Source organism: Dendrobates tinctorius, unplaced genomic scaffold (assembly GCF_039654945.1).
Source record: "Dendrobates tinctorius isolate UK_male_01 unplaced genomic scaffold, ASM3965494v1 ptg000154l, whole genome shotgun sequence".
Lineage (NCBI taxonomy): Eukaryota > Metazoa > Chordata > Amphibia > Anura > Dendrobatidae > Dendrobates > Dendrobates tinctorius.
In genome coordinates this window covers 14,063,946-14,090,988 of record NW_027361821.1, presented here as the reverse complement: position 1 = coordinate 14,090,988, position 27,043 = coordinate 14,063,946, and positions in this window count along the sequence as shown.

Below are 27,043 nucleotides of genomic sequence, written 5' to 3'. Positions count from 1 at the left end.
CCATATATTATGCCCCCATATGCTGCTGCAAAAAAAAATGCCATACTCACCTCTCCTGCTCAGGACCTCACCTGTCTGGGGGCCATCGCTGCTCACCGCCGTTTGCCATGTCGTCTGTCAGTGATGTTCAGGCAGCAGAGGGCATGGCGTGCACTAACCACATCACCGTGCCCCCTGCTGCCTAAACATCACAGACAGAGGATGCAGCAGACAGCGGTGAGCAGCGATGGACACCCCGGACAGGTGAATATCGCTATACTTACCTCCCCTGGTGTGGTCTCTGCACTGCAGCCTCGCTTCTCCACGGTCTCCCTTCCTGCTTTCAGTGGTCATGTGGTACCGGTCATTACACTCATGAATATGCGTATATTCATGAGTTTAATGAGCGGTACCATGTGACCACTGAAGGCAGGAAGGGAGACCGCGGAGAAGCGGGGGAGCTGCAGAAACCACGCCAGGGGAGGTAAGTATGATCTGTGACACCCCCGCTCCCCCTCCCCAGCCTACCCCCTGGTATATGACTCATATATAAGCCGAGAGGGGGACTTTCAGCCCAAAAAAATTGGCTGAAAATCTTGGCTTATACACAAGTATATACAGTACAAATCTGAATATGCCATATTCGTGATGATTTCATGTTTGATGATTGTTTTCTGAACATATTCGCTCACTTCTAGTACCAAGGCTAAAATCGTTTTGAGCTGTTGTTGTGCAGGCACCAGGCCACATTACCTAAGCAAAATTGTTTTTACTCTAATATTGTTGTACAGGTACCAGACCACATTTCCTAATCAAAATCATTTGGCCTAATACCGTGTTGCAGTCAGGAGGCCACATTTCCTAATTAAATTCATTTGGGCTAATATTGTGGTGCTGGCAAAAGGCCACATTTCCTAGTCTAAATTAAATAGGCTAATATTGAGGTGCAGGCACACTATTTCAGCAAATAAATACTAATTGTTAATATAGTGACAGGTTTCTGACAGGTCTGGGCCTAGGGTTGTGAAATAGCTGGCTAAAAGAGGGGAAGGGTACATCGAACATGAATGGGAAAAAAAGCGATATCGTGGTGGAAGAAGAATAGGCTTGGTGTTTGATGTGTACGTAGGTTAGGTGGTAATGTTACGGAAAACTACTAATCAAACACCGTCTCATACCATCCAAAGACAACTGACAACATCTGTTACTAGACGGGCTACTCCACTTCTTTTGCAGCTGCACAGCGGTGTGCCTTGTAGATGAGAGCCAGAAAGAGCATGTGCTCCAGTGCATGGCAAGCACTGCATCACATGGCCTCTCATCCTATTTCTTCACCTTAACATCACACACAGCCCAATCCTCAGAGGTGGCACCCCAATTTCCCTTGTTTCCTTCCATGTCACAACTCTCCAAATGCCCAACTGACTGTTGGGAACTACAGATGGTCGAGTCTGCAGAGCTGTTCACACATTCTATTTCATAGGAATCAGAGGTCTGCTCCAAAGATTCACAGAATCCAGAGGAGGAAAGCATCTGCACGAATGCCCAAAATTTTTCCAAACTAGGTTACGAGCAGAATCCATACTCTCATAACAAGACATTAACCCCTGGGGATGGAGGTGATCCTGATGAGACTCAGATACCAGAGGCGCACGTGAACTGTACTGTGCTGTCAGGGCAGAAAGAGGAGGAAATTTACTCTCAGAGTGAGGAGTGTGAGAACAGAGAGGATTATGATGAGGTTGTAGATCCCACTTGGTGTGAACCCAGAGGCATGCACCTGAGTAGCTTAGCATAGGAGGTGCAGGAAGAGTAACAAGAGGTTACATTCCGGCTTGTTGGTCAGATACGGAGTGATGCAACCATGACAAGCACTGCATCCTGAGCTACAACTGTGGCTGTGGCCAGAAACAGTAACGGGTCTGCAGTTCTCAAGGGTGGTAAGGGTTGCCTAGCCTGGGCCTTTTTTGAGACCGTAAGAATTACCCAACTCGCATGATTTGCCAACTTTGCAAAACGACTCAGTAAAGGCAAAAATTGCTTTTGTTTGACAACTACATGCATATTGGAGACAACATCACCTGTTCCATGAAAAAAATCTGTCTGCCAGTGTGCATTTCACCACAAACACCTGGATGAGCAAACATGGCCAGGGGCTTTACATCTTGCTGTCTGGTCACTTGGTGACTGTGGCTGTGGGGCAGGGGGGCAAGGGAATGCTCCACAAGTTTTGTAGTCCTCAAGGCTTGCATGATAAACTTCTGTATGTAACACTTCCTCCACTGCTTCTGCCTCCTCCACCTGTGCCCTCAACCTCTCTCTTAATTAGACACCTGTTCCAACAGTGCAGACAGAATCCCCCTTGCCTCCATATTGCATAGCCAGGGTTCACCGCAATCAATCAGTGTTTAAATTGATATGCCTTGGAGATCGCAATCACATAGCTCAAGAGTTGTGAACAACTATCCACACCTAGTTTGAGAAATAGCTCCACTGAACCTGGAGGCAGGGAAAGCTGTGTGCGATAACGATACTAACCTGGTGATAGCTCTACACTGGGGCAACCTCACACATGTGCCTTGCATGGCACATGTTCTCAACCTGGTGTTACATCATTTTCTCCACCACTATCCTGGCCTGGATACACTGTTGCAGTATGGTGGCTGTGTAGTCACTTTCATCGTTCACACCCCACAACTTGGTTATCGACTTGTATCAAAAATCTTTCTGCCTACCAGGTAACTGTTTGATATGCGATGTGCTGACATGGTGGAATTCCACTTTGCACATGTTGCAGCAACTGTGGCAGCAGCGACTAGTCCTGGTGCAGTGTGTCCTTTTGCATAGTCTTGGCCAATGCAGTGTGAACGTAGTGCAGATTATGGTTGTGGAGTGGACACAGATGATGAACTTCGACACCCTTCTACACAGTTTCAAAAAGGCTGCTAAGAAGGTAAGCTCTGATGATGACATCATCAGCATCACGATTCTACTCATCTACATGCTGGCACACACTTTGAATAGTCTGTGGGAAGATGTTGTGTTCCCAGAGGAAGAGGTGGAAGCAAAGGAGGATGGGGATGGGATAACAATGTTTCTAAGTTAAGGTCTGTCATCACACATGCAGGTGTCATGGGAGGGTGGATTAGAGTGATCGAGGAAGGCTCATAGTAACAGACAAACTGCTACTAAAGTTCCAGGATCCAAGGAACAAATGAAGGAGGACAAAAAGGAAGAGGTGATGGGCGCGCAACAGTCAGGAGATTAAAAGGATCATGATCCTCTCTGTTGTCCGAGGTTGGCTGGAGAGGACGCAGGAAGCAACCTTGAGTGTTACACCGCCACTAACACACCATGGAATTGGACCACATAGAAGGGCCCCACACATGAGTGTTTTCTTGCTGCACTATCTGCAACATCACGCTCATATTGTTAGGATTAGAAATAGCTCTGACTACTGGGTCACCACTCTGTTAGATCCATGGTACAAGAGTAAATTTTGCCAGATGCTTCTCCCTCTGGATAAGGACTAGTGCATGCTGGAGTATCGAAACACGCTTGCAGACAATCTTAATGGTGGTCTTCCCCAAGATAGCAGTGAGGCTCACAGTGAGTGTCAGTTTAAGAGGCAGAAGCAATTTCTGTGCGTAGTTTCACACATTTTTTAGACCAGTCCATACACCAGCAGAACATAATGCAAGTCTGACACATTGTTAATGACTTTAGAGGATGGTGAAGAGATACTGTAACTTGAGTTCAATATCAATGACATCAGGGGGAATTTGGACCTTTTTGCATTTTGGTCTTCAAAAATGGAAGAGTGGCCTGAATTTGCCTGTCATACCTTGGATGTTTTGTCATGCCAGGTAGCCAGTGTTCTCTCAAAATGTGTCTTCAGTGCTGCTGGTGATGTCCTAATGGATAAGAGCATTTGGCTGTCCCCTGAAAGTGTAGATTGCCTATCTTTCATGAAAATGAACAAGTCATGGGTCTCCATTGACTTTTGCACCCCAGTCGCAAACTAGGAAGACTAGGTGATGGTGTAGTTTTTAATGTGCTGCATTGATCTTACAATATTGCAGCCTGTGGCACCTTTGTCGTGTCTTCTGTGCCTGGTGTTGCTACTACTGCTGATGTTACAAACAATTTTTTGAAATATGGAGACTCTAAATTGGGTCCCCATCTGGTGGGTTGCCTGTAGTGGAAGGGGTGTCAGAGCCCCATTATACTATTTCTTTTCTGGGGAAACTAATGCCACTTTAGTGGTGAGAGACTATTATTTTTAGAATTGTGGAGACTCCAAATTGGGTCTCCTTCATGTGTGTTGTCTGTAGCAGTAGGGCTTCCAGACATTCAGGCCTACACTTCCTTTTAGTCAACAACCTATGTTACTATTCTTAAATATTTCTAACAATGGTAATCTACAAAGCTTATATTTGTGCCACCTGAGTGTGGCTAAGCAGAAAAGCAGTTTGAGCTGTTGCATGGGATATCAGGGCTCTCAGCAAAGCATGCTTACACCGGTCCCTCATCCACCTCATCTTAATTTAAACTTAAATTCAAAGCTCTAAATTCTGGCCCAGACCCTTATACCTCATGCATAATCCATGGCTGATTGATGCTGTGATATCAGATTTCTACTGTGGGTCAATTGATTCCACTTTCTTGGTGTTTACCCCTAATTTTTGAAAATGTTTGGACTCCAAGTTGGGTCTCCTTCATGCGTGTTGCCTGAATTTTGCAGGCTTCTCAGAGCACTAGGTCTACACCTGTTACTCATCTACCTGCTACTGATCAATGTTTCAGATAGAAATGCTGGTCCAAGCCCTGTCTCAAGCCCTGTCCCATGCATCCATACTGCAAAATTTACTATTTGTACTCTTGGTCAATTGAGGCCACTTTTACCGGGGTCTGTCCCTAATTTCAGCTTTTTTGGCAGCTTTTTGGCCCTCCTCAAGGTGTTGTTTATGCATTTTGGTTTTGCCTACAATTGAATTCAATGGGGGTCGAACATTTTCAGTGAACATCAGAAAGTTTGGCAAACCTTGAAAGGTTCGCTAATCTCTAATCTCAATATGGTATCAGTGGCAAAGTTGCCAATCATCCAGAAATTCCAGGACAGTGTGAAAATAGGGGAGTGTTTTGACCTGTCCATAAAAAAATTTAAGGCATCCATGATTTTGTTCATTGCTTAAGAAATTTATACAGATAGTTTTGAATATAATTATCATTAGTTTAGAGGTTATGTTTGTAAAGAGGAAGACCGGGCTGCATGTACGTGCATCATGCCTGATCTGGAAATGTCAAGGCTGCATCCCATGTTGTCCGGGGGAAGTAATAGGGGACCAAACAGGCCCCATGACCCAGGAAGAGTTGGCGTGTCTAAACTTCATCATTTTTGTTATTTACAGCGCCCTTTTTATTATATAGTCCGCTCTCTTGTTAGATGGAAAATGACTGCTGATGGATAAGGCGGTGACCAGACTACCAGTCCATCATCTCTTCCATTAGAAAATTAACTTTCCCATGCTCCGTCAGCCATCATTGCATTATACATCTAACAAGACAGGACGGTATGTAATAAAATACAGGGCTCTATGTAAGCCAATATGTAAGGGATGGTGCTGTACATTGAAAGAGAGGGCACTGTATAAGAGACAGCAATATTCATGATAAAGGAGACAATGTAATATATATACATGTATGTGTGCGTGGATATATTTATATATATATATCTACTATATAATCGTCTAATTCTGTCTGTCTGTCTCTCTGTTTGTAATGGAAATCCCGCGTCGCTGATTGGTCACGCCCGGCGAACGACGCACGCCACTCCTACCGTCGGGAGATCTGCGATGCTAGCGGTGATGCAGACAGGAGATGACCGGTGCTAGCCTGATTGGTCGCGGCCGGCCAATTGCAGTGGGATTTGAACCACGCTTTTCTGATTGGTCACGCCCGGTGACTTTACCTGGAAAATCTTGTGTATTCATTGCATTATTCTTAAATCTTCATAAATAAACTACATACATTTTCTAGAATACCCGATGCGTTAGAATCGGGCCACCATCTAGTGTATGTATATAAATATATATATATATATATATATATATATATATATATATATATATAGTTTTGTCATCATAAAGGGAGGGAGCTCAGACACATTTCTAGCACACGGGCCCCAAGCTGTCAGTGCCCTCCCCTGGGCTGTGCTGTGCTGTGTGCTGTGAACTTTTTTTGGTGGGGCCTATTCAGACTTTTGCTATGGGGCCCCATGATTTCTGTGGCCCCTGTTGCCACCCTTTATTTTGCTAGCCAATTAAAGAACCTTTTTATACAGTCTTGTTCTGCAATACCTGCGTTACTGCATTCCTACAACTGCTTACACAGTTACAGCAGCTGATGTCTTCATATCAGAATTATAGGATGTAGACGTGTATCACTAATAAGGTTTTAATATGGTTTTCCAATGTGTCCATAAAAATATTGTCAGCCTGTAATTTTTGGATAAACTTTGCAGTAAAAATAGTTAAGTTGCCACCTTAATCGATGGGGGTCTGACTCCGCCCATTGATCAGTTGGAAAACTGTTCCAGGAACAGATTGCATTAAACAATATATGGGCGGAATACATCAATACCTTACATTGCTGTGCAGCACTGCATTAGATTCACTTCAATGAAAGATAAAATTCTTGGCAATAGTCATAAACATTGTGTGGGATTTATATCTTATTGCAATTATTGCATAGTAAAAACTTTTTTACAAAAATGTATTTGTTTTCACACAGCCATATTCTGAAAAGCTATAATTTTTTGATTTTTCATCTGAAAAAGCTGTGTTGGAGCATGCTTTCAGTTTAGACTACATTGCTTTTTTTTGCCTTATTTTAGTTTCTGCATGGCAAGTTAACAAAAACCAGCACTTCATAAATCGTTTTTATAGCTATTTTACCCCATTCACTGTCCTATAAAAGAGATACATTTTTTTTCTTTGGGTCAGTGTGATTACAGTGATATCACATTTATATGCTTTTTATGATTTGCTACTTTTTCTCAATTTTTGCACATAGAAACTTATTTATAAAAAAATAAATATATTTTGATAGCAATAACTTTTTTTGTTTACAGATACTAGAAAAATATGTATGTAATATCAAAATGTATGCATAAAAACTAGTGATGAGCGAGAATACTCAATGCTCGTGTCTCCCAGAGCATACTTGGGTGGTCTCCGAGTATTTTGGCGTGCTCGGAAGAGTAGTTTTCGTCACCTCAGCTGCATGATTTGTGACTGCTAGACAGCCTGAATACATGTGTGGAATGCCTGTTTAGGAATTCCACATGTATTCAGCCTGTCTACAAGTCACAAATCATGCAGCTGAGACGACGAAAACTAAATCTCCGAGCACGCCAAAATACTCGGAGATCACCCAAGTATGCTCAGGGAGACCCAAGCAATTATGCTGCTTGCCAATCACTAATAAAAACCCATATATGTAAAATATAAATTTTTACTAGTAATCTATCTGTATTACCCAGTTGTGACCACTATACAGTTGATGGAGCTGTTATACCCATGATCCTAAATCAAAAAGGCAGTAGTCACTTCAATAGACATATCTCAACAAAAAATCGTCACGGAAGGTACCATGAAGACTCAAGAAGTGAAAACAATAATGTTAGTAAAAAATATAATTGTTATTAATTATCAATTAAAAATAACATGATTAAATTAAAAAGACAGGACTAATTGGTCTCCAACATAGGGGGTAAGGATAACCAGCAAGGGAAGTTATAGTATCTCCACAGTGTGAAAATTGTATAAAATAAAAAAACTATCTATTTTAAATATATCCATAATCCAGAAAATCCCTCCAAAGCAAGCAAAATGCAATATATTAAGGCCTATATTCCAACAGCAGTTGCAAAGACATGCAAAACTTGCCAAAATAAAGCGCTATAAGCACTAAAGGAAAAAGGTGGCCTATTCAATATAGAGGAGGGCTAGGAAAAGGAATTGCACTTCAGAGAGATATATCCAAACAAGCAGGGCACAGCAAGGAACGTTCCATAAATGGATAAAGTGCACGGCAAATTTAAATTAGGATTTTACCTGTAGCTGGCCACTGGAAAGGAAAGGAGCCGATCTAGGAAGGCTAAATGCTGGTGAAGCTTTTCCCCCACCGCCGCCCGACAGCACTGTTTTGCATGAGTTGCTTCTTCCCGGGGCGTTTTTTATTTTTTTTTATTTTATACAATTTGCACACTGTGGAGATACTATAACTTCCCTTGCTGGTTATCCTTACCCCCTATGTTGGAGACCAATTAGTCCTGTCTTTTTAATATAATCATGTTATTTTTAATTGATAATTAATAAAAATTATGTTTTTTACTAACATTATTGTTTTCACTTCATGAGTTGATGGAGCTGTGTAGTTCGATAACGCAATTGAGGACATCAAGCCATTACCAGCAGCTGAAACAACTGATCAGCAAGAGTGTTGGATGTCACACTCCCACCAGTCTGATATTGAAATCCTGCTGTTACTAGCTCTAGTAGCATATAATATTATGGGAAGTAGTCTCATAATCAGCATTTACGTTATTATGACCTCTGACTATACGGCTGTGTGCCGATACTTGTCACTGTGGGGTCCTTTGCCTCTGTTGCAGCATCTTTGAGATGTGCTACTCTACAGCATGAGGATTACTGGATCACACTGTATAAGTACAAAAACAATCTAATATAGAAACTGAAGTTCATGACATTTTACTTGTGTTGAAAAAAATCTGTTACTTTATTTTGTACTTTGTAGTCAAAAGTCTTAGTATTGCAGAGGATATTTAAAATGTCAAGAGATTATTTCATGCAGAAACTACTTTTATAGTACTGTTTTCCCTATTTGCCTTCAGAAAGTAGATGTGTGTTTTAAATCTTTGAGAATACACCAAAGTAACATTACCATGACCCCCAAACACGAGAGACATAGGTTCTATTTTTGCATTGGAGTTTATCATTTTTCATGAAATAGAATCTTCAAATCTTCTTGAAATGTAACTGTAAATTCTTTCATTGGGTCACAGTAAAGTGACCTTTTACCTTTTCCAACAAAATGAAAGTTTTGTCTCAGACAATATATACTTTTAATCAGACTCTGGAAGTAGAACAATTCTTAAAAGCCTTTTATGCTATTTTTTCACATTTTAAGTAGATGTGAACAGCTATTTTTATTCACTATTCTCTGGGAGAAAAAAGCAAAGCTGACACTTTAGAGGTTTGAAATGTCATTTTTAAGGGCATCATTTCAATAGTTAACCAATAGATTTATTCGCCAAATAACAAATTTATCAAAGAAAAATAGAACATTAAAAATGTCACTTTAAAAAAAATTCAGGGTCATGCTAGAACATTCAGATTAAATAGCTCAAGCTCTTTTGATTTTTTTGTTCATTTCTTTAGCAATTTAGTGGATGCCAAATTTGTATGTTACCATTAGTTAACATCTGTTCATTTTGGATACGTATCAGCAGAGCAATTATCACCAGAGCAAAAATTAAAGCATGAAGGCATTGTGAAAAATTATTGGATGATGGATTAGAGAGATGATGCACAAAAAAGCTTTTATTGTTAACATTTTATTTCTTTAATTTTTCTATCAATGTAATGAGAAAAAAGCATAATAAGTGATATATAATGATACATATAGTTGTGTGAAAAAGTCTTTGCCCTCTTCCTGATTTCCTATTTTTTTGTGTTTGTCACACTTAAAGTTTCAGATCACCAAATGTTAAATGTTTCAGATCACCAAACAAATTTAAATATTAGACAAGGATAACACAAATAAACATGAAATGCAGTTTTTAAGTGAGGGTTTTTATTATTAAAGGAAAAAGAAATCCAAACCTATCAGGCCCTGCGTAAAAGGTGATTGCTCCCTAAGCCTAATAACTGGTCGGGCCACCCTTAGCAGCAACAACTGCAATCAAGCATTTGTGATAATTGGCAATGAGACGTTTACAAAGCTCTGTAGAAATTTTGGCTCATTGTAAAATTGTTGTAATTCAGTCACATTGCAGGGTTTCTGAACATTAACTAATTTTTAAGGTCATTCCACAGCATCTCAATCTGATTAAGGTCAGGACTTTGACTGGTCTACTACAAAGTCTTAATTTTGTTCTTCTTAAGCCACTCGGAGGTGGACTTGCTGGTATGTATTGGATCATTGTCCTGCTGCATTGCCCAAGTGCGCTTAAGCTTGAGGTCACAAACAGATGGCCAAACATTCTCCATCAGGATTTTTTGATAGACAGCAAAATTCATGGTTCTATTCCACAGCAAGTCTTCCAGGTCCTGAAGCAGCAAAACAGCCCCAGACCATCGCACTAGCACCATCATATTGTACTGTTAATATGATGATCCTTTTCTGAAATGCTATGCTTCTTTTACGCCAGATGGAATGGGACATACACCTCCTAAAAGTTCAACTTTTGTCTCATCAGTCCACAAAGTATTTGCCCAAAAGACTTGGGGATCATCAAGATGTTTTCTGGCAAAACTAAAATGAGTCTTTAAGTTCTTATTGCTCAGGAGTTACTTCCGTCTTGGAATTCTGCCATGCAGGCCATTTTTGTCCAGTCTCTTTCTTATGTTGGAGTCCTGAACACAGACCTTAACTGAACTAAGTGAGGCATGTAGTTCTTTGAATGTTGTTGTGGAATCTTTTGTGACCTCTTGTTTGAGTCGTCACTGCGCTCTTAGGGGAATTTTCATTGACTGGCCACTCCTAGGAAGGTTCACACTGTTCCATATTTTCACCATTTGTAAATAATGGCTCCCACTGTGGTTCGCTGGAGTCCCAAAGCTTTAGAAATGGCTTTATTACCTTTTCCAAACTGATAGATTTCAATTACTTTGTTTCTCACTTAATCCAGAATTTCTATGGATCTCAGCATTATGTCTAGCTTTTGAGGATCTTTTGGTCTACTTCACTTTGTCAGACAGGACCTATTTAAGCAATTTCTTGAATGAAAAGAGGTGTGGAAACAATCAGGCCTGCATGTGGCTAGGGAATTTGAACTCTGGTTCCCAAAGATGAACCACAGTTAATTTATGTTTTAAGGGGTGGTGTGGCAATCACTTTTTCACACAAGGCCCTATAGATTTGGATTTTTTTCCCTTAAAAATAAAGACTTTCATTTAAAAGCTGAATTTTGTGCTTACTTGTATTTTCTTTGTCTAATATTTAAATTTGCTGGGTAATCTGAAATATTTAAATTTGTTGGGTAATCTAAAAGATTTAAGTGTGACAAACATGCAAAAGAATAGGAAATCAGGAAAGGGGGAAACACTTTTAACACAACTGTACAAATTTATGTGTTTTGTATTTTATTTCCTCCTTTAAAATGCACTATGAATGCCAAAAGATTTGCAAAATATTCATAATGATTTCTGTCAGCATATTTAGTGTTTTCTTTTTTTATTTTGCTACATTTGTAAAACATGTTTTTTGATGTTTTAGAATGAAATCTTCGAGATAAATGCAATTATTTTTTCTGAGACAAGTAGTAGTTTTGAATATGGTCTTTTATTTTAGTATGTAATGTACTGAAAAATGGATGAAACAATTCTAAATTAGGTGAAATTCATTGTGTAAATGTCTCATGTGGCACCTTGGTAATGAGACACCTTTTTATAAGCCATCAATTAAACCAGCTGATGTTACTTATTACTAAGTGGCTGGATTGCTTTCTAGCTACTGATATATTTCTGCTGGTGCCATGACTTTTTATGGCTTTATGCACCTCTCTTTCTTCATATGTTTAATACTTTTTTCCTGTGTCATTTCTCAGTATTACTCATAATTTATGGATATCTATGGTTTGATTTCTTTGCCTCTCTGAATTACATGGGTTGTTACAGATAGCTTGAATAGATAGCTACAGATAGCAGATAATTTCATGTCAATAGCACTTGTAGAAATCTATATACCGAGAAAATTGTTGAAATGTTCAATATTTATTTCACCAGCTGTATACAGTAAGTCAGCCATTTTGGATCCAACGTTATTTTTTCCAACGGGAAGAGGGTCATGTGACACATCAAAGTTGTTGAAAATTTCGCAAGAAAAAAATGGTGTGCTTGGTTTTAATGTAGCTTTATTTTTTCATGAGTTATTTACAAGTTTATGACCACTTATAAAATGTGTTCAAAGTGCTGCCCATTTTGTTGGATTGTCAATGCAAACCTCTTCTCCCACTCTTGACACACTGATAGCAATACCACAGAAGAAATACTAGTCTAAGGGGGTCAGATTCCTTGTAGGAATGATCGGACCTGATGTGGTTGTGCTCCATCTTGCTGGAAAAACTCAGGGAACGTGCCATCTTCAGTGCATAAATAGGGCAACACATCATCATGTAGCAATTTCAGATATCCAGTGGCATTGAGGTTTCCATTGATGAAGAATGGCCCCACTATCTTTGTACCCCATATACCACACCATACCATCAATTATTGGTGTCAGGTCAAAGCATTCCTACATGAACAGCTTCCTGGAATGTGGATTGGTCATCGTGGATCAGTTGAATGGCCACCAAGGTGTCTCGATCTGACCCCCTTAGACTTTTATCTTTGGGGTAATCTGAAGGCAAAAGTCTATGCTGTGAAGATATGAGATGTGCAGCATATGAAACAAGGGAAACTGGAAGCCTGTGTTAGCATTATTTCTACGGTGTTGCTATCAATGTGGGAGAAGAGGGTTGCTGTTATGAATGGATCAGCGAGGAGAAAAAGGCAAAACAAGCTAAGCCATGGAAAACCAGAGTGGTTGGTAACTATGCAGATTGCAGATCCCTGATCTTACCACACAACTAGCAGTAGCCTTGGAGCGTGACTACAATGTTCCTAGATGCCTCGTCATGGCCGGAGGACTACATATGCCTAAAGCAAAAAAGGGAAAACTAACTGCCCCAGAGCAGACCCCAAAGGAATACATAGCCCCCACACATGTATTGACGGTGAAACAAGATGAAGGCACAAACACAGGCAGGAAAATAGGCTGAGCAAATGATGGGGCCCAAACTAACTAGACAGGAAAGGAAAGGGAAGACACTGTCTGCAACCTGCAAAAAACCCTACAAAAATAATGTCCAATACTTCTGATAGCAAAATTAACCCTGAAGTCACTAGACTTCTCCCACTATATCAGCACTCTGAAATATTCTGAGACAGAGCAAAAAGAGACCGAACTAGTAAGGGACAAAAAGCCAATTGGCAAAATACTGATAAATAAGAGTGGAAATTCAGCTCAGCCCCCAGCCGGGGCTGGCAGACCACACAAAAAACTGAATAGACCAACAAAATCAAGTGTGAACATTAGCAGAAAAACTTAGCTTTAGATGACTGGAACAGAGCTGAAAACCAAGAGCTGACAAGCCCAAAGGAATCACCAGCAACTGAATAGGGCGTCAGCTGTCTTAAATCCAATCTGAGAATCCTAAGATCCAATTGTCATCCTCATTCTCAGGTGGCAGATCTCCACCGATCAAACCAGCCGCACCACCTCCCGACACCACCAGAGGGAGTCCAGAAGGGGAACCAAAGAATGAACTCACAACAGGTTGCATTGAAAATCCAACACAATGGGCAGCACTTTGAACACATTTTGTAAGTGGTCATAAGCTTGTAAATAACTCATGAAAGAATAAAGTTACGTTAAAACTAAGCACACCATTCTTTTTCTTGTGAAATTCTCAATAAGTTTGATGTGTCACATGACCCTCTTCCCATTGAAAAAAATAAAGTTGGATCCAAAATGGCCGACTTCAAAATGGCAACCATGGTCACCAAACATCTTTAAAAGTTTCCCCCCTTCCATATACCAATGTGCCACAAACAGGAAGTTGATATCACCCACAATTCCCATTTTATTTAGGTGTATCCATACAAATGGAAAACTGCGTATTTATTTCACATAAATTCCATCGACAGGTTTATGGACATGCAGGATGTTAGAGGAATGCTGGGGGAGGAGGGAGGTTCCAAACAACAGCCGCTTCGCGATTACTAGCTTCTACGGGTATCCTAAATCATATTACAAGACTCATAAAAGAGTTGATTGTGACTTGTAGGATCGCTACTACCAACAGGGGGCGCTATAGAGCTCAAGTCCTCTTTTTCTCTAAAGAGGCAATTTGCATATTAATTTTCCCAGAGGAGCATTGCATGGCGAATAAACCTCCTTACTTTGACAAGCCAGAGCTGGCATGCCACTCTCCACAAGGAGAAGCCTTACTCCTTAGATCTCAGTCCAGAGCCTCTCACCTAGCCAAATCAGTTCTCATACTTTGTACTGACGAGGGCCAGTAGCCCAAAACACCGTGTCTGAAAATTGAGATTCTGATTTGGCTTTTATCCTAAGTCATATTACAAGTACCCTAGGATGTAATTCATCTGGACCAGGAGATTTAAATTAGTTTAATTTAGCTAAGTGTTCCCTCACCTTCTCTTCATTTATAGATAGTGTGCATTCCTTCAATAGCACTGTGAAGATCAACTGATGTTGCAATTGCTTTCCTAGAGAACACAAATGCAAAATAGAAATTTAAAAGTTCAACCTTTTCAACATTATTTTTGACCACTTTACCTTTTTCATCCTTCAAAAATGCTATAGGATTTTTAACTTTTCTTTGGGTTTTGACATACCCACAAAATCTTTTTTATTGCTTTTGGTCTCCCTTGCAAGCCTCACTTCATTACTAGCTTTAGATCTTCTAATGCTTGCCCTTGATTCCCTCTAGACAGCATTATATTTTTTATTATATGCCCCCTCTTTTTATTTAATATACATTTCTTGTTTTCAAGTGTTTAATTTCTGTGTTCATTCATGTTGGCCTCTTTAAATACTTCAAATTCTTTTTCTTTTCAAGATTTTTAACTGCTTGCACAGTGAGAATTTCCTTTAGAAAAATCTCCCAGTCTTCTTGGATATTTCTGTCCTTTAGAACAGTGTTCCCCAACTCCAGTCCTCAAAGCCCACCACCAACAGGTCATGTTTTCAGGATTTCCTTAGAATTGTCAAGGTGATAATTGCATCATCTGTGCAATACAAAGGAAATCCTGAAAACATGACTTTTTGAGGGGCCTTGAGGACTGGAGTTGGGGAACACTGCTTTAGAACATCCAGCCATTGGACCTTTCCTACCCACTTTCTGAGTCCATTAAAATCTGTCTTTCTGCACTCCAAACTTAAAGTCTGAGTCTTTGCTGGTCTTCCTCTGCTTGTAATTCAAAATTTGAGGATAGCATGGTTGCTGACTCCTGAATTTTCGACAACCTTTACTTCCTCAACCATTTCCTCCCTGTTTATAAGAATTAGGTTCAAGATTGCAGATACTCTTCTTCTTTCTTCTACCTTCTGAAAGATAAAGATAGCAATAGAAGATAACAATTTTCTGGACCCATTATTTTTGCCTGAGAGAGATTCCCAACAAATATTTGGAAAGTTAAAATCTTCCATGATCACTAGGTTATACTTTTTTTGAGAACAGAGACATCTGATGTAAATAAAGTTCATCCATATCTTCAGTCTGTCCAGGTGGCCTATAGTAGACTTCTGCATGTGTCCTTTCTGTTGTTCTCTCCTTGCGTTCTTACCCACACTTTTTCTGTAGCACTACTGTGGTGCCCCTATGGGTCCAGATGCCACAGAGGTACTGCACCTCAACCAGAGGTGTGGTACCCCATGACCAGGTAGGGTGGATGTACCTGACCAGACTTCAACACTCCACATTCCACACATAGTAGTGTAGCAGAGCACCCTTCATGGCTCCCTGCTTGGAACACGAAGTGTGCTGAGAGGTGGGCGGAGCATAGCAAGGAGGGAGAATCTTAGGCTGGGGTTAGATAGACAGATCCCCTGAGAGGGAGGAAAGAAGGACGTGGTCTTTGCAGCTCCTTGCTGCATGAGGAGTGCCAGACAGATTGGATGGAAACAGCAGATTCTCAGTAGGAAGAGTGGTTCTTCCAGGGCCACGGTTGGAAAGTGATCTCATGGGTCCCATTCCACGCTGACCATCGCCAGGTGGAGGAAGAAGCTGCATTGGTCGCAGAAGGAACTCATCCCCTTAGCCTTGTGGAGTGGAACTAAGGACTTAACTAGCAAAGCCGACAGCTGTGGTCACTTTAGGGGCCACAGCCACCATCCACATTTGTCTAACCGGAAAGGTGGCTGCACAGAGTCACAGGAACAGTGAGCTGTTGCCTGAACAGGACTTGCAGTTGCTGGCCTGGACTGCTAATTGTGAGGCGCTGAAGTGGAAGAAGGAGTATAAGCAGCGTATTGTTTGGAGACGGCCAGGAAAGGAACATACTGACAGGGAAGGTTGGGAAGGTGCATTCCATCCTATCTGGAAGTTATCTGGAGCCCTTTCCCGGAGGACTCAGTACTGAAGCCGGCATCTGTATGCGCAACAGACTGTGAGTAAAGCCTTGGAGCTACAAACCCTTGTGTCCTCCACTTATTCCTACACCACTCATCCAGCACTGCTACGTCTCTGTGCCTAACATCTACTACTACTGCCCTGGGACTACAGCTCCGCCTGTGGGGAGCTGTTAGCACAGCTGGTCGGGTGCGGAAAATCACCAGGAGTGGACCCACTGGATCATGGCACCGAAGGGCCCCGGTCGAGCTGCCAGGTGGAGCCGACCCCTATACAGGGATCGTTAGGAGCAGGCCCAGGGGTTTGGGAACCATGATAGCCGGTACTGAGAGGGGTGGCTCAGAGAGGACTGGAGTAGGAGAACGAGACTGTAGGAGATAGGACCAGAGTGGGGTTGCAGGACTGGAGCATAGACAGCAGGATGGAGCAGGATAACTGGAGAGAGTACCGGAGTAGGTCTGTGGGACTGGAGCCTAGACAGCAAGATGGAGCAGGAACACGGGAGGCAGGACTAGAGTAGGACTGCAGGGCTGGAGCATAGATAGCAGGATGGAGCAGGAACACGGGAGGCAGGGCTGGAGTCGGACTGCAGGGCTGGAGCATAGATAGCAGAATGGAGCAGGACCTAGTGTGCTAGCAAACACAACGATCAGTCACCTCCCTCAAACGAGGACGGCCTGATATGCCCCTGTCTGGACTGCCATTGGTTCGGTAGTGCATCCGGGTCAGGGCATTGCCGGAGCACAATTGACAGGAGGGAGGCGCGGCCGAGGCCTTTGGCGCATGCGCATTGCATGCAGAGACGCCGTCGGCCACAGACCTGTCAGAAGGGTGTCATGATCCCAGTGCAGGTTTTTGAGCTACACGTCAGGGGTTAATGTCTGGAGCTCAGTGCAGGTTTTGACCTGCACACCTCGGGTTAATGATTGTGGCCTCTCTTTGGTTCTGGGAGAGCTTCTTAAACCCCTGGGTAGCTCCAATCCCTGTCAGTTATACTTTTGCCTTTGGCCGAGTGTGGTGACCTCTGTGTGCCTGTGCCTGTTCGTTGTTATAGCTTGTTTATATGGTTCTGACCCGGTTCTGTTCCCCGTTGTGAGTTTGCCTGTTGATTCTGTACTGCGCTACCCTCTCTGTGTATGACTCGTTGCCTGTGATCTGACTACTCTCTGCTCACCCCTCTTGTACCTTGCAGCTATCTCTGTGTATAACTCATTGGCTACGACCTGACTATCCTCCCTGTCTATGCCTCTTGGTAACTTTGTCTCGCAGTTACCCTGCTAGGAGTTCTCTTGCAGCTCCTAGCTCTCTGGAGTTTAGGACACACCCCCAGCAGTCACATGCTTCAGATCCTGCTGTTCTGAAGTACTCACTTACTCGGCTGCTGTCCACTCCACAGGTATCTTTGAGCACAGTTCGCTTTACTCAGGACACGCGTACTGGCTCAGTGAGCAAGTTCAGTGCGGTGTTCCTGACATTATAACTGACCTTGAATCTGCTAAGAGGCTTACTCCTAGACAAGCCCGTTGGTCACTTTTTTTTCACGATTTCAGTTCTCCATTACTTTTCGACCGGCGTCCAAAAATGTTAAAGCGGATGCCCTGTCCAGAAGTTTTGACCCGGTGTCTCCCCCCGAGCAGCCATCCTCCATTCTTCCCCCAGGCGTGGTAGAGGCATCTGAGTTGGAACAAGAAATTCTAAGGGCTCAGGCCCTAGCTCCGGCAACCAAGCCAGGGGATAAATTTTTTGTTCCAGATTTATTGCGGCCTAGACTTCTGCAGGATTTTCATGAGTCAAACCTGAGTGCTCACCCAGGTATCACGGCCACTAGAGAGGCAGTAGCCAGGGATTTTTGGTGGCCTTCACTAAGGTCCGATGTCAAGAAATTTGTTTCTGCTTGTGGTGTGTGTGCCCGTTCCAAAAGCTCGCATAACCGGACGGCTGGGGAACTCATACCTTTACCGGTTCCTGATAGTCCATGGACTCATCTTTCCATGGATTTTATTACCGGCCTTCCACCTACCAGGGGCAATACCGCGATCTGGGTGGTGGTGGATAGGTTTTCTAAACAGGCCCATTTCATTCCCTTGGCAGCATTACCTCAGCAGAAACATTGTCAAGGTTGCTCGTGCAGCATGTGGTCTGATTGCATGGGGTACCCCTCAATGTGGTGTCTGACAGAGGTGTGCAGTATGTGGCCAAATTTTGGAGGGCATTCTGTATGAAATTGGGTATCTCACTCGCCTTCTCGTCGGCATATCACCCGGAGAGTAATGGTCAGACAGAATGCACCAATCAATCCCTGGAACAAATTCTAAGGTGTCTGACCTCCGCCAGACAGGAGGATTGGTGTGATGCGTTACCGTTGGCGGAATTCGCTTTTAACAACCGGGTGAGTCAGTCCACCAACATGTCCCCATTCCTGGTTAACTATGGGTTTAATCTGCATTTTGGGGAGTTTTCACGGGTGGATTTAGGTTGTCCAGGGGTAGAGGGGTCCGTTGAACGGTTAAAAAACTTCTGAGCTGAAGTCCAGCGTAATATCTCTCGGGCCCAGGGGAGGTACAAATATTTTGCTGAAAAGCGAGCCTTGGGAGACATGTTTCAGGTGGGAGAGAAGGTTTGGCTTTCCACACGTAACATCAACTTAAAGGTACCATCAGCTAAGTTGGCACCAAAGTTCATTGGTCCGTACAAGATTATGGAGATAGTCAACCCAGTGGCATATAGGTTGTGTCTCCCCGCCTCCTTAAAAATATCCAATGTGTTCCATAAATCTCTGTTGAAATCCGTAGGGTCTGTGAAAGAGGACTCCGAGCCTGTTATTCCTCTAGTGCTGGTGGAGGGTCGATTGGAGTATGAGGTCGGACATATTGTGGACTCTCGGCGGGTGCACCGCTCTTTGCAGTACCTGGTCCACTGGAAGGGATATGGACCAGAGAAGCGCTCATGGGTCCCTGCTCGCTCTGTACATGCAGATCGCCTGGTTCGGGCTTTCTATGCCAAGTACCCGGGGAAGCCAGGGGGTCCAGAGGCCCCCCCATTGAGAGGGGGGTACTGTCATGATCCCAGTGCAGATTTTTGATCTGCACGTCAGGGGTTAATGTCTGGATCTCAGTGCAGGTTTTGACCTGCACACCTGGGGTTAATGATTGTGGCCTCTTTGGTTCTGGAAGAGCTTCTTAAATCCATGGGAAGCTCCAATCCCTGTCAGTAGAGATGAGCGACTTTGCCATTCTCAAAAGTTGGGTCGAACGCAATCGGTCGATTATCGTGAAAAGTCGAAGGCCGACTGAAACACAAAACCCAATGCAAGTCAATGGGGAACCAAGGTCGGCAGTGAGTGGAGGACAGGAAACATACCTACAGTGCCCATTTTAATGCCAAAAACATCAATTCTTATTACTTTAGCTTGTCAACCTTAATTTACTTTTTAATAATAGTTAGGCATTGAAAACTGGGGGTTATTTGGCTAAAGTAGTGGGGGGGGGTAGGGCTGGCTCCAGATTTTCGTGGGCCCTGGGCCAAAGAGTGTCACTGGGCTCCTTTAACACATGCCACAATTCATGATCCTCTGATACGGCAGAGAAATAGCAGTATAGTACAATAAAAAATACTTCACTTCTTACATCTCATGACTGATATCCATTTTAAATTCTCCAATAGCTCCAAAAACGGACAGTATATTACTCCATACAGTATTATGGCCACCGCATAGTGCGCTATACAGAGTAATGAGGCCCATATATTTCTCCATACAGAATCATTGGTCCCATATAATGTTTGAAACAGTATATGATGAGCTCCACATAATGCTACAGTATATGTTGGTCCCCATGGATGAAGCTCCACTGTGTTATGGGCCCAAATAATGCTCCATATATAATGGGCCCCATTTCTAATGCTCCAGTGCATAATAGGCCCTGTAAATGCTGCTCCAGTGTCTGATGTCCACCTTTGGAATGCTTCAGTGTATGGTGGGCCTCATATATCATTCTCCAGAGTATATTGCTCCCCAAAAATAGCTGTCCCAACATTGAAAACAATTAAATAAGTCTCCTCGCTAGGGAATCCCTGTACTAGTCAGGAATCCTCGTTGTCCCCATCTTCCATCTCACGGCACTTGGACTGTTTAGACAGAGGGCGTTCAGACGTGATGTCATCACACTCTCTGACAAGAATGTCACTGTCAGGAAACGCGGAAGACGTCACGGCAGTGGAGCAGGGAGAGGTAAGTATTTCAACTTTGCAAGTGCTGTGATCCTGAGCAAGCAGGGGGGCCAACTTGTTGGCGACAGCACTGGCACAGGGCCCCTCATAGTGTGGCGATGTGTCTGACGGCGGGTGGGGGTGGCCCTCCCACCAGCAGAGACAATTTTGCATACTATGAGGGGCCCTGTGTCACTGCTGTCGCAAATGAGTATGCCCCCACCTGCTCAAGGAACCTGCACTTTCATCTGCACCTTCCTCTTTGTCACCGTGTAAGGTGGTATAGTATGTGGGAAGGGGAACCTGAGTTTCACCAGGGTCAGATTCTGACTGTGTAGAGTGCAAGGGGAATGTAGTGGTCTGGGTCAATGTACCAGCAGAATCAGATAGCAGTGGCTGGGCATTAGTGCACTTGTGGTGCCCCCAGGAGTACGGTCACCACAGTGGCAGCATTACTGTTATGAATGAGTCACCGTAGGAGGCAAAAACAGAAATACTAGCTAAGTCCAGAAAACCAGAGAAGTTGGCAGCTATCGGATTGCAGACCCCTGAACCTATCAACAACAAGAGCCAACAGACTGATAGGGAAAAAAGCCCTGAAGACGCTAGGCTTCAAAAAGACTATATCAGTACTCAGGTATTTTCTGAAGACAGAGCAAAAAGGAATTCAGCTCACCCCAGCAGGGAATGGCAGAAATTCAGAAAAACAAGGCAAAACAAAACCAAAACACAAATGCAAAAAGCAGAGCAGAAAACTTAGCTTTTGTGGAGCAGGAATCAGACTGGTCTCCTAGAATCCCTCAGAGAGATCACCAGCAAGGCAGAAGGGCGTCGGCTGCCTTATATCCAGTCAGCAATTCCAGTCACCCAGTCATCCTCATCCTGCTCAGGTGCTTGGTAATCAGCCTCACTACCTTCCTTCACCAGAAGAGGGAGTTCATCAGACCTCAATGGTGAAGGGGAAAATGAACTCACAACAGTACCTCCCCCTTGAGGAGGGGTCACCGAACCCTCATCCACGCCACCAGGGCGATCAGGGTGAGCACGATGAAAGGCACGCACCAATCTTTTGGCATGAATATCAGAGGCAGAGACCAAGGAATTATCCTCCTGACCATAACCCTTCCTATTAACCAAATACTGGAGTCTCCGTCTAGCCAGATGGGAATCCAGTATCTTCTCTACCTCATATTCCATGTTACCTTCAACCAATACAGGGTCCGGAGGTGCCACTCCAGGAACAACTGGTTCAACAAACCTCTTCAACAAGGACTTATGAAACACATTATGGATTTTAAATGTGACAGGAAGAGCCAAACGAAAAGAGACTGGATTAATAATCTCCAAAATCTTGTAAGGTCCAATAAATCTAGGCTTAAACTTAGGAGAAGCCACCTTCATAGCGATATTTTTTGATGATAACCAAACCATATCACCAACCTTAAACTGGGGACCAATGGTCCTATGTCGGTTGGAAAACCGCTGGGCCTTTTCCTGGGAGAGAGATAACTTATCCACCACTTGGTCCCAGATCTGGTGCATTCTCTCCACCACAGTGTCAACACCTTGGCAGGCAGAAGGCTCCACCTGCCCTGAAGAAAATCGAGGATGAAACCCAAAGTTACAAAAAAAAGGTGACATCAAAGTGGCAGAACTAGCTCTATTATTTAAAGCAAATTCGGCCAAGGGCAAAAATGAAACCCAATCATCCTGATCAGCTGAAATAAAACATCTCAAATACGACTCCAAGGTCTCGTTTGTTCTCTCCGTCTGCCCATTGGTCTGAGGGTGAAAAGCAGAGGAGAAGGACAACTGAATTCCCAGCTTGGAACAGAAAGTCCTCCAATATCTAGATACAAACTGAACTCCTCTGTCAGATACAATGTTCTCAGGAATCCCGTGCAAGCGAACCACCTGTTGCAAAAACAGGGGCACCAACTCAGAGGAAGATGGCAACTTAGGGAATGGTACAAGATAAACCATCTTAAATCACCCAAATAACAGTCATTCTCTGAGAGACAGGCATATCAGAGATGAAATCCATTGAAATATGGGTCCATGGCCTCCTGGGGACCGGCAAAGGCATCAACAACCCACTAGAGCGAGAACAAGGTTTAGACTGGGAGCCAGTCCCATAGGACTGCACAAAATTCCTGACATCACGAGACAAGGCGGGCCACCAAAAAGACCGACTCACCAGATCTCTAGTACCAAAAATACCTGGATGACCAGCCAATGCAGAGCAATGAACTTCAGACATCACTCTCTTCTTCCACTGGTCAGGAACATACAACTTTCCACTGGGACAATGCTCAAGTTTGTCCTCCTGGAACTCTTCCAGAGCACGTCTCAAATCAGACGAGATGGCAGAAAGAACTACCCCTTCGCCTAAGATGGTAGCAGGCTTGGTCGCCACAGGAGAATCAGCAAAGAAGCTCCTAGAGAGAGCGTCAGCCTTGACATTCTTAGTGCCAGGAAGAAAAGAGACCACAAAATCAAAACGTGTAAAAAACAAGGCCCACCTAGCCTGTCTAGGGTTCAAGCGTTTGGCCGACTCCAGGTAAATCAAATTCCTGTGGTCAGTGAGCACCACGGCTTTATGTTTAGCTCCCTCCAACCAATGTCTCCACTCCTCAAATGCCCATTTCATGGCTAACAGTTCCCGATTCCCCACATCATAGTTACGTTCAGATGGAGAGAACTTTCAGGAAAAGAAAGCAAAGGGATTCATTTTAGATGTTACAGGATCCTTTTGGGACAAAACAGCTCCTGCACCAATCTCAGAAGCGTCCACCTCTACCTGGAACAGGAGTGAGACATCAGGTTGCCGCAAACCCGGGGCAGAAGTGAATCTTCGCTTCAGCTCCTGAAAGGAAGAAACAGCCTCCGGAGACCAATTCAACACATCAGCACCCTTCTTAGTCAGATCAGTCAATGGTTGGCAATACTAGAAAATTTTGCTATAAATTTCCGATAAAAATTAGCAAACCCCAAAAACTTCTGGAGGGCCTTCAAAGAAGTGGGCTGAACCCAATCATAAATGGCCTGTTCCTTGGCCAGGTCCATTTCAATAGTTGACAGAGACAAAATAAATCCCAAAAATGAAATCCTCTCTACCCCAAAAAGGCATTTCGATCCTTTGACATACAGGGAATTCTCCCTCAAGGTCCGGAACACAGTCTGAACATGTTCCACATTAGAATCCCAATCCTTGGAGAAGATCAAAATATCATCCAGATAGATAATCAAAAATGTATCCACAAAGTCTTGGAAAATGTCTTTCATGAAGCACTGGAAGACAGAAGGGGCATTAGTGAGCCCAAAAGGCATCACCAGGTACTCAAAATGTCCCTCCGGAGTATTAAAAGCCATCTTCCATTCATCCCCATGCTTAATGCAGATAAGATTATACGCCCCCTGAGGTCAAGCTTGGTAAACCAGCAAGCACCTTTAACTCTGGAGAATAGATCCGAAATCAGGGGTAACGGATACTGATATTTAATAGTAATTTTGTTGAGGGCACGATAATCAATACAAGGCCTTAATGAACCATCCTTTTTGGCCACGAAAAAAAAACGGCACCTAAAGGTGAAGAGGATGATCTAATATGACCCTTCTCCAACGCCTCCTTAATATAGGATCGCATAGCCTCGTGCTTGGGTACAGATAAATTGAAGAGCCGACCCTTGGGAAATTTACACCCCGGGCTCAGTTCAATTGCACAGTCATAACTCCTATGAGGAGGCTAAGATGCAGACGCATTTTCACTAAATACATCATAAAAATCTGTCAAATAGTCAGGAACGTCATGCGACTGAGGAGAGGTGGAAAAAACCGGAGCCTCACTAAGGGCACACCGACAACCCCAACTCACCACAGAAACAGATTTCCAATCCAAAACTGGAATATGAATTTGCAACCAGGGAAACCCCAGAACAATGGTATCATGCAAATTATACAACAATAAAAATCTACAATTTTCTTGATGGTCTGGGGCGACCCGCATTACCACCTGGGTCCAAAACTGAGGTTTATTTTTCGCCAAAGGAGTAGCATCAATCCCCCTCAAAGGGATAGGCGTCCGCAGAGGTGTCATCGGAAATCCACAACGTTTAGCAAAATCCAAGTCCATTAGGTTCAGGGCTGCTCCCGAATCCACAAAAGCCTTGGCGGAAAATGTGGACAGGGAGCAGATCAGAGTAATTGCCAGAAGAAACTTAGGTTGAACACCACCCACAGAAAACGTGTGTGCAAAACGTTTCTCTCGTTTAGGACAGACAGAAATAAAATGCGAGGCATCTCCACAAAAAAAACACAGCTTATTATGCCTTCTGAACTCCTGACGTTGCTCCCTGGACAAAACTCTATCACATTGCATAGGTTCAGACACTTGTTCAACAGGTGGCAACACCTGTCCTGTGTTCACGTAAACGCCGATCAACCTGAATGGCTAATGACATAGAATCGTTAAGACCAGAGGGAACAGGAAATGCCACCATAGTATCTTTTACGGCTTCTGACAAACCCTTCCGAAAGAGAGCTGCCAAGGCATTATCATTCCAGGTAGTAAGGACTGCCCACTTTCGGAATTTTTGACAGTACAATTCTGCAGAATCTCGACCCTGGCTCAATGCCAACAGGGTCTTTTCAGCCTGATCAATATCATTAGGTTCGTCATACAACAACCCCAAGGCTTGAAAAAATGCGTTCACATTAGTCAGAATAGGATCATCTGGTTTCAAGGAAAACGCCCAATCCTGGGGATCGCCACGCAGCAAAGAGATGACAATTTTAACCTGCTGCACGGAGCTCCCTGACGAGTTAGGCTTCAAGGCAAAAAATAATTTACAATTAATTTTGAAATTCAAAAATTTAGACCGATCCCCAAAAAACACATCAGGAGTAGGGATCTTTGGTTCAGCAGCATGTGAATGAGCAAGATGGCGGAAATTCCCCGCACTTCCGCAGCAAGCTGCTCCACACGATCAGACAATTGCTTTATCTCCATTGAGAGAAAAAAAATTCCCCCTACGGCCTCAGAGATATAGAGGAAAGAATATACACACTTTTTTTTTTTTTTTTTTTTTTTACAATTCTTTCCTGCTATTGAGTACCCTAGGATCTGCGGTATGGCTGGTGATTCTGTTATGAATGAGTCACCGTAGGAGGCAAAAACAGAAATACTAGCTAAGTCCAGAAAACCAGAGAAGTTGGCAGCTATCGGATTGCGGACCCCTGAACCTATCAACAACAAGAGCCAACAGACTGATAAGGAAAAAAACCCTGAAGACGCTAGGCTTCAAAAAGACTATATCAGTACTCAGGTATTTTCTGAAGACAGAGCAAAAAGGAATTCAGCTCACCCCAGCAGGGAATGGCAGAAATCCAGGAAAACAAGGCAAATCAAAACCAAAACACAAATGCAAAAAGCAGAGCAGAAAACTTAGCTTTTGAGGAGCAGGAATCAGACTGGTCTCCTAGAATCCCCTCAGAGAGCAGGCAGAATTGCATCGGCTGCCTTATATCCAGTCAGCAATTCCAGTCACCCAGTCATCATCATCATGCTCAGGTGCTTGGTAATCAGCCTCACTACCTTCCTTCACCAGAAGGGGGAGTTCATCAGACCTCAATGGTGAAGGGGAAAATGAACTCACAACACATTACCTTCCTCCTAGGGAGTGTGATGTCACGCTTGGGAGCAACGAAGGATCTCTCTAGCAGTTAAACCAACACACAACACAGTTCCCACTCCAGGCCAGCAGGGAGATCTCTGAACCTGACTGCTGAGGAGCTGCTCTCTGTGTTTGGGAGGAGGTAAGTTAGGTCAGTCTGTGAAGGGAAGGGGAAGTGTGTGGACGTGAGAAGGGGAGCTGGAGGATGAGCAGAGTTAAGACTCACTCCTATCTGGAGTGCATGGTCCGGATTCCAGTCCCCGAGTTTGTAGGGACACTGACAGTCCTGCAGCAGAAACCATAGGAAGTAGCAGCTGTAAATGTTCTGTTCCCAACTAAGGCTTGGAGGCCCCAGCAGCGACATGTGTGAGCCAGAGGGAAAAGGCTATGGCTGCCTGCCATACGAGAAAGTTCCAAAAGAGAGTCAACAGGGGGAACTTCAGTGAACTCAGTACTGCGAGTACCTCAGATAAGCGCTAGAATGGAGGCCACACTACCTATCTGCAGAGACAGAATTCCTAATTTGCTTCCAGGCTGACCAACTCCTTCTCCATCTGTACTCTGGGTCCTGGAGGGCACTTACCAAGTACAGGTAAAGGAATTGCACAACTGTGTCTGTCATCTTTCTCCTGTGCCTGGCGCACGGCTCTGCTACATCCTGCACTGCACACCATCTACCAACTCTTTCATCTGCCCTGCAACTACGGCCTTACCTATGCAGGGCTTCTACATCTTAGCTGCA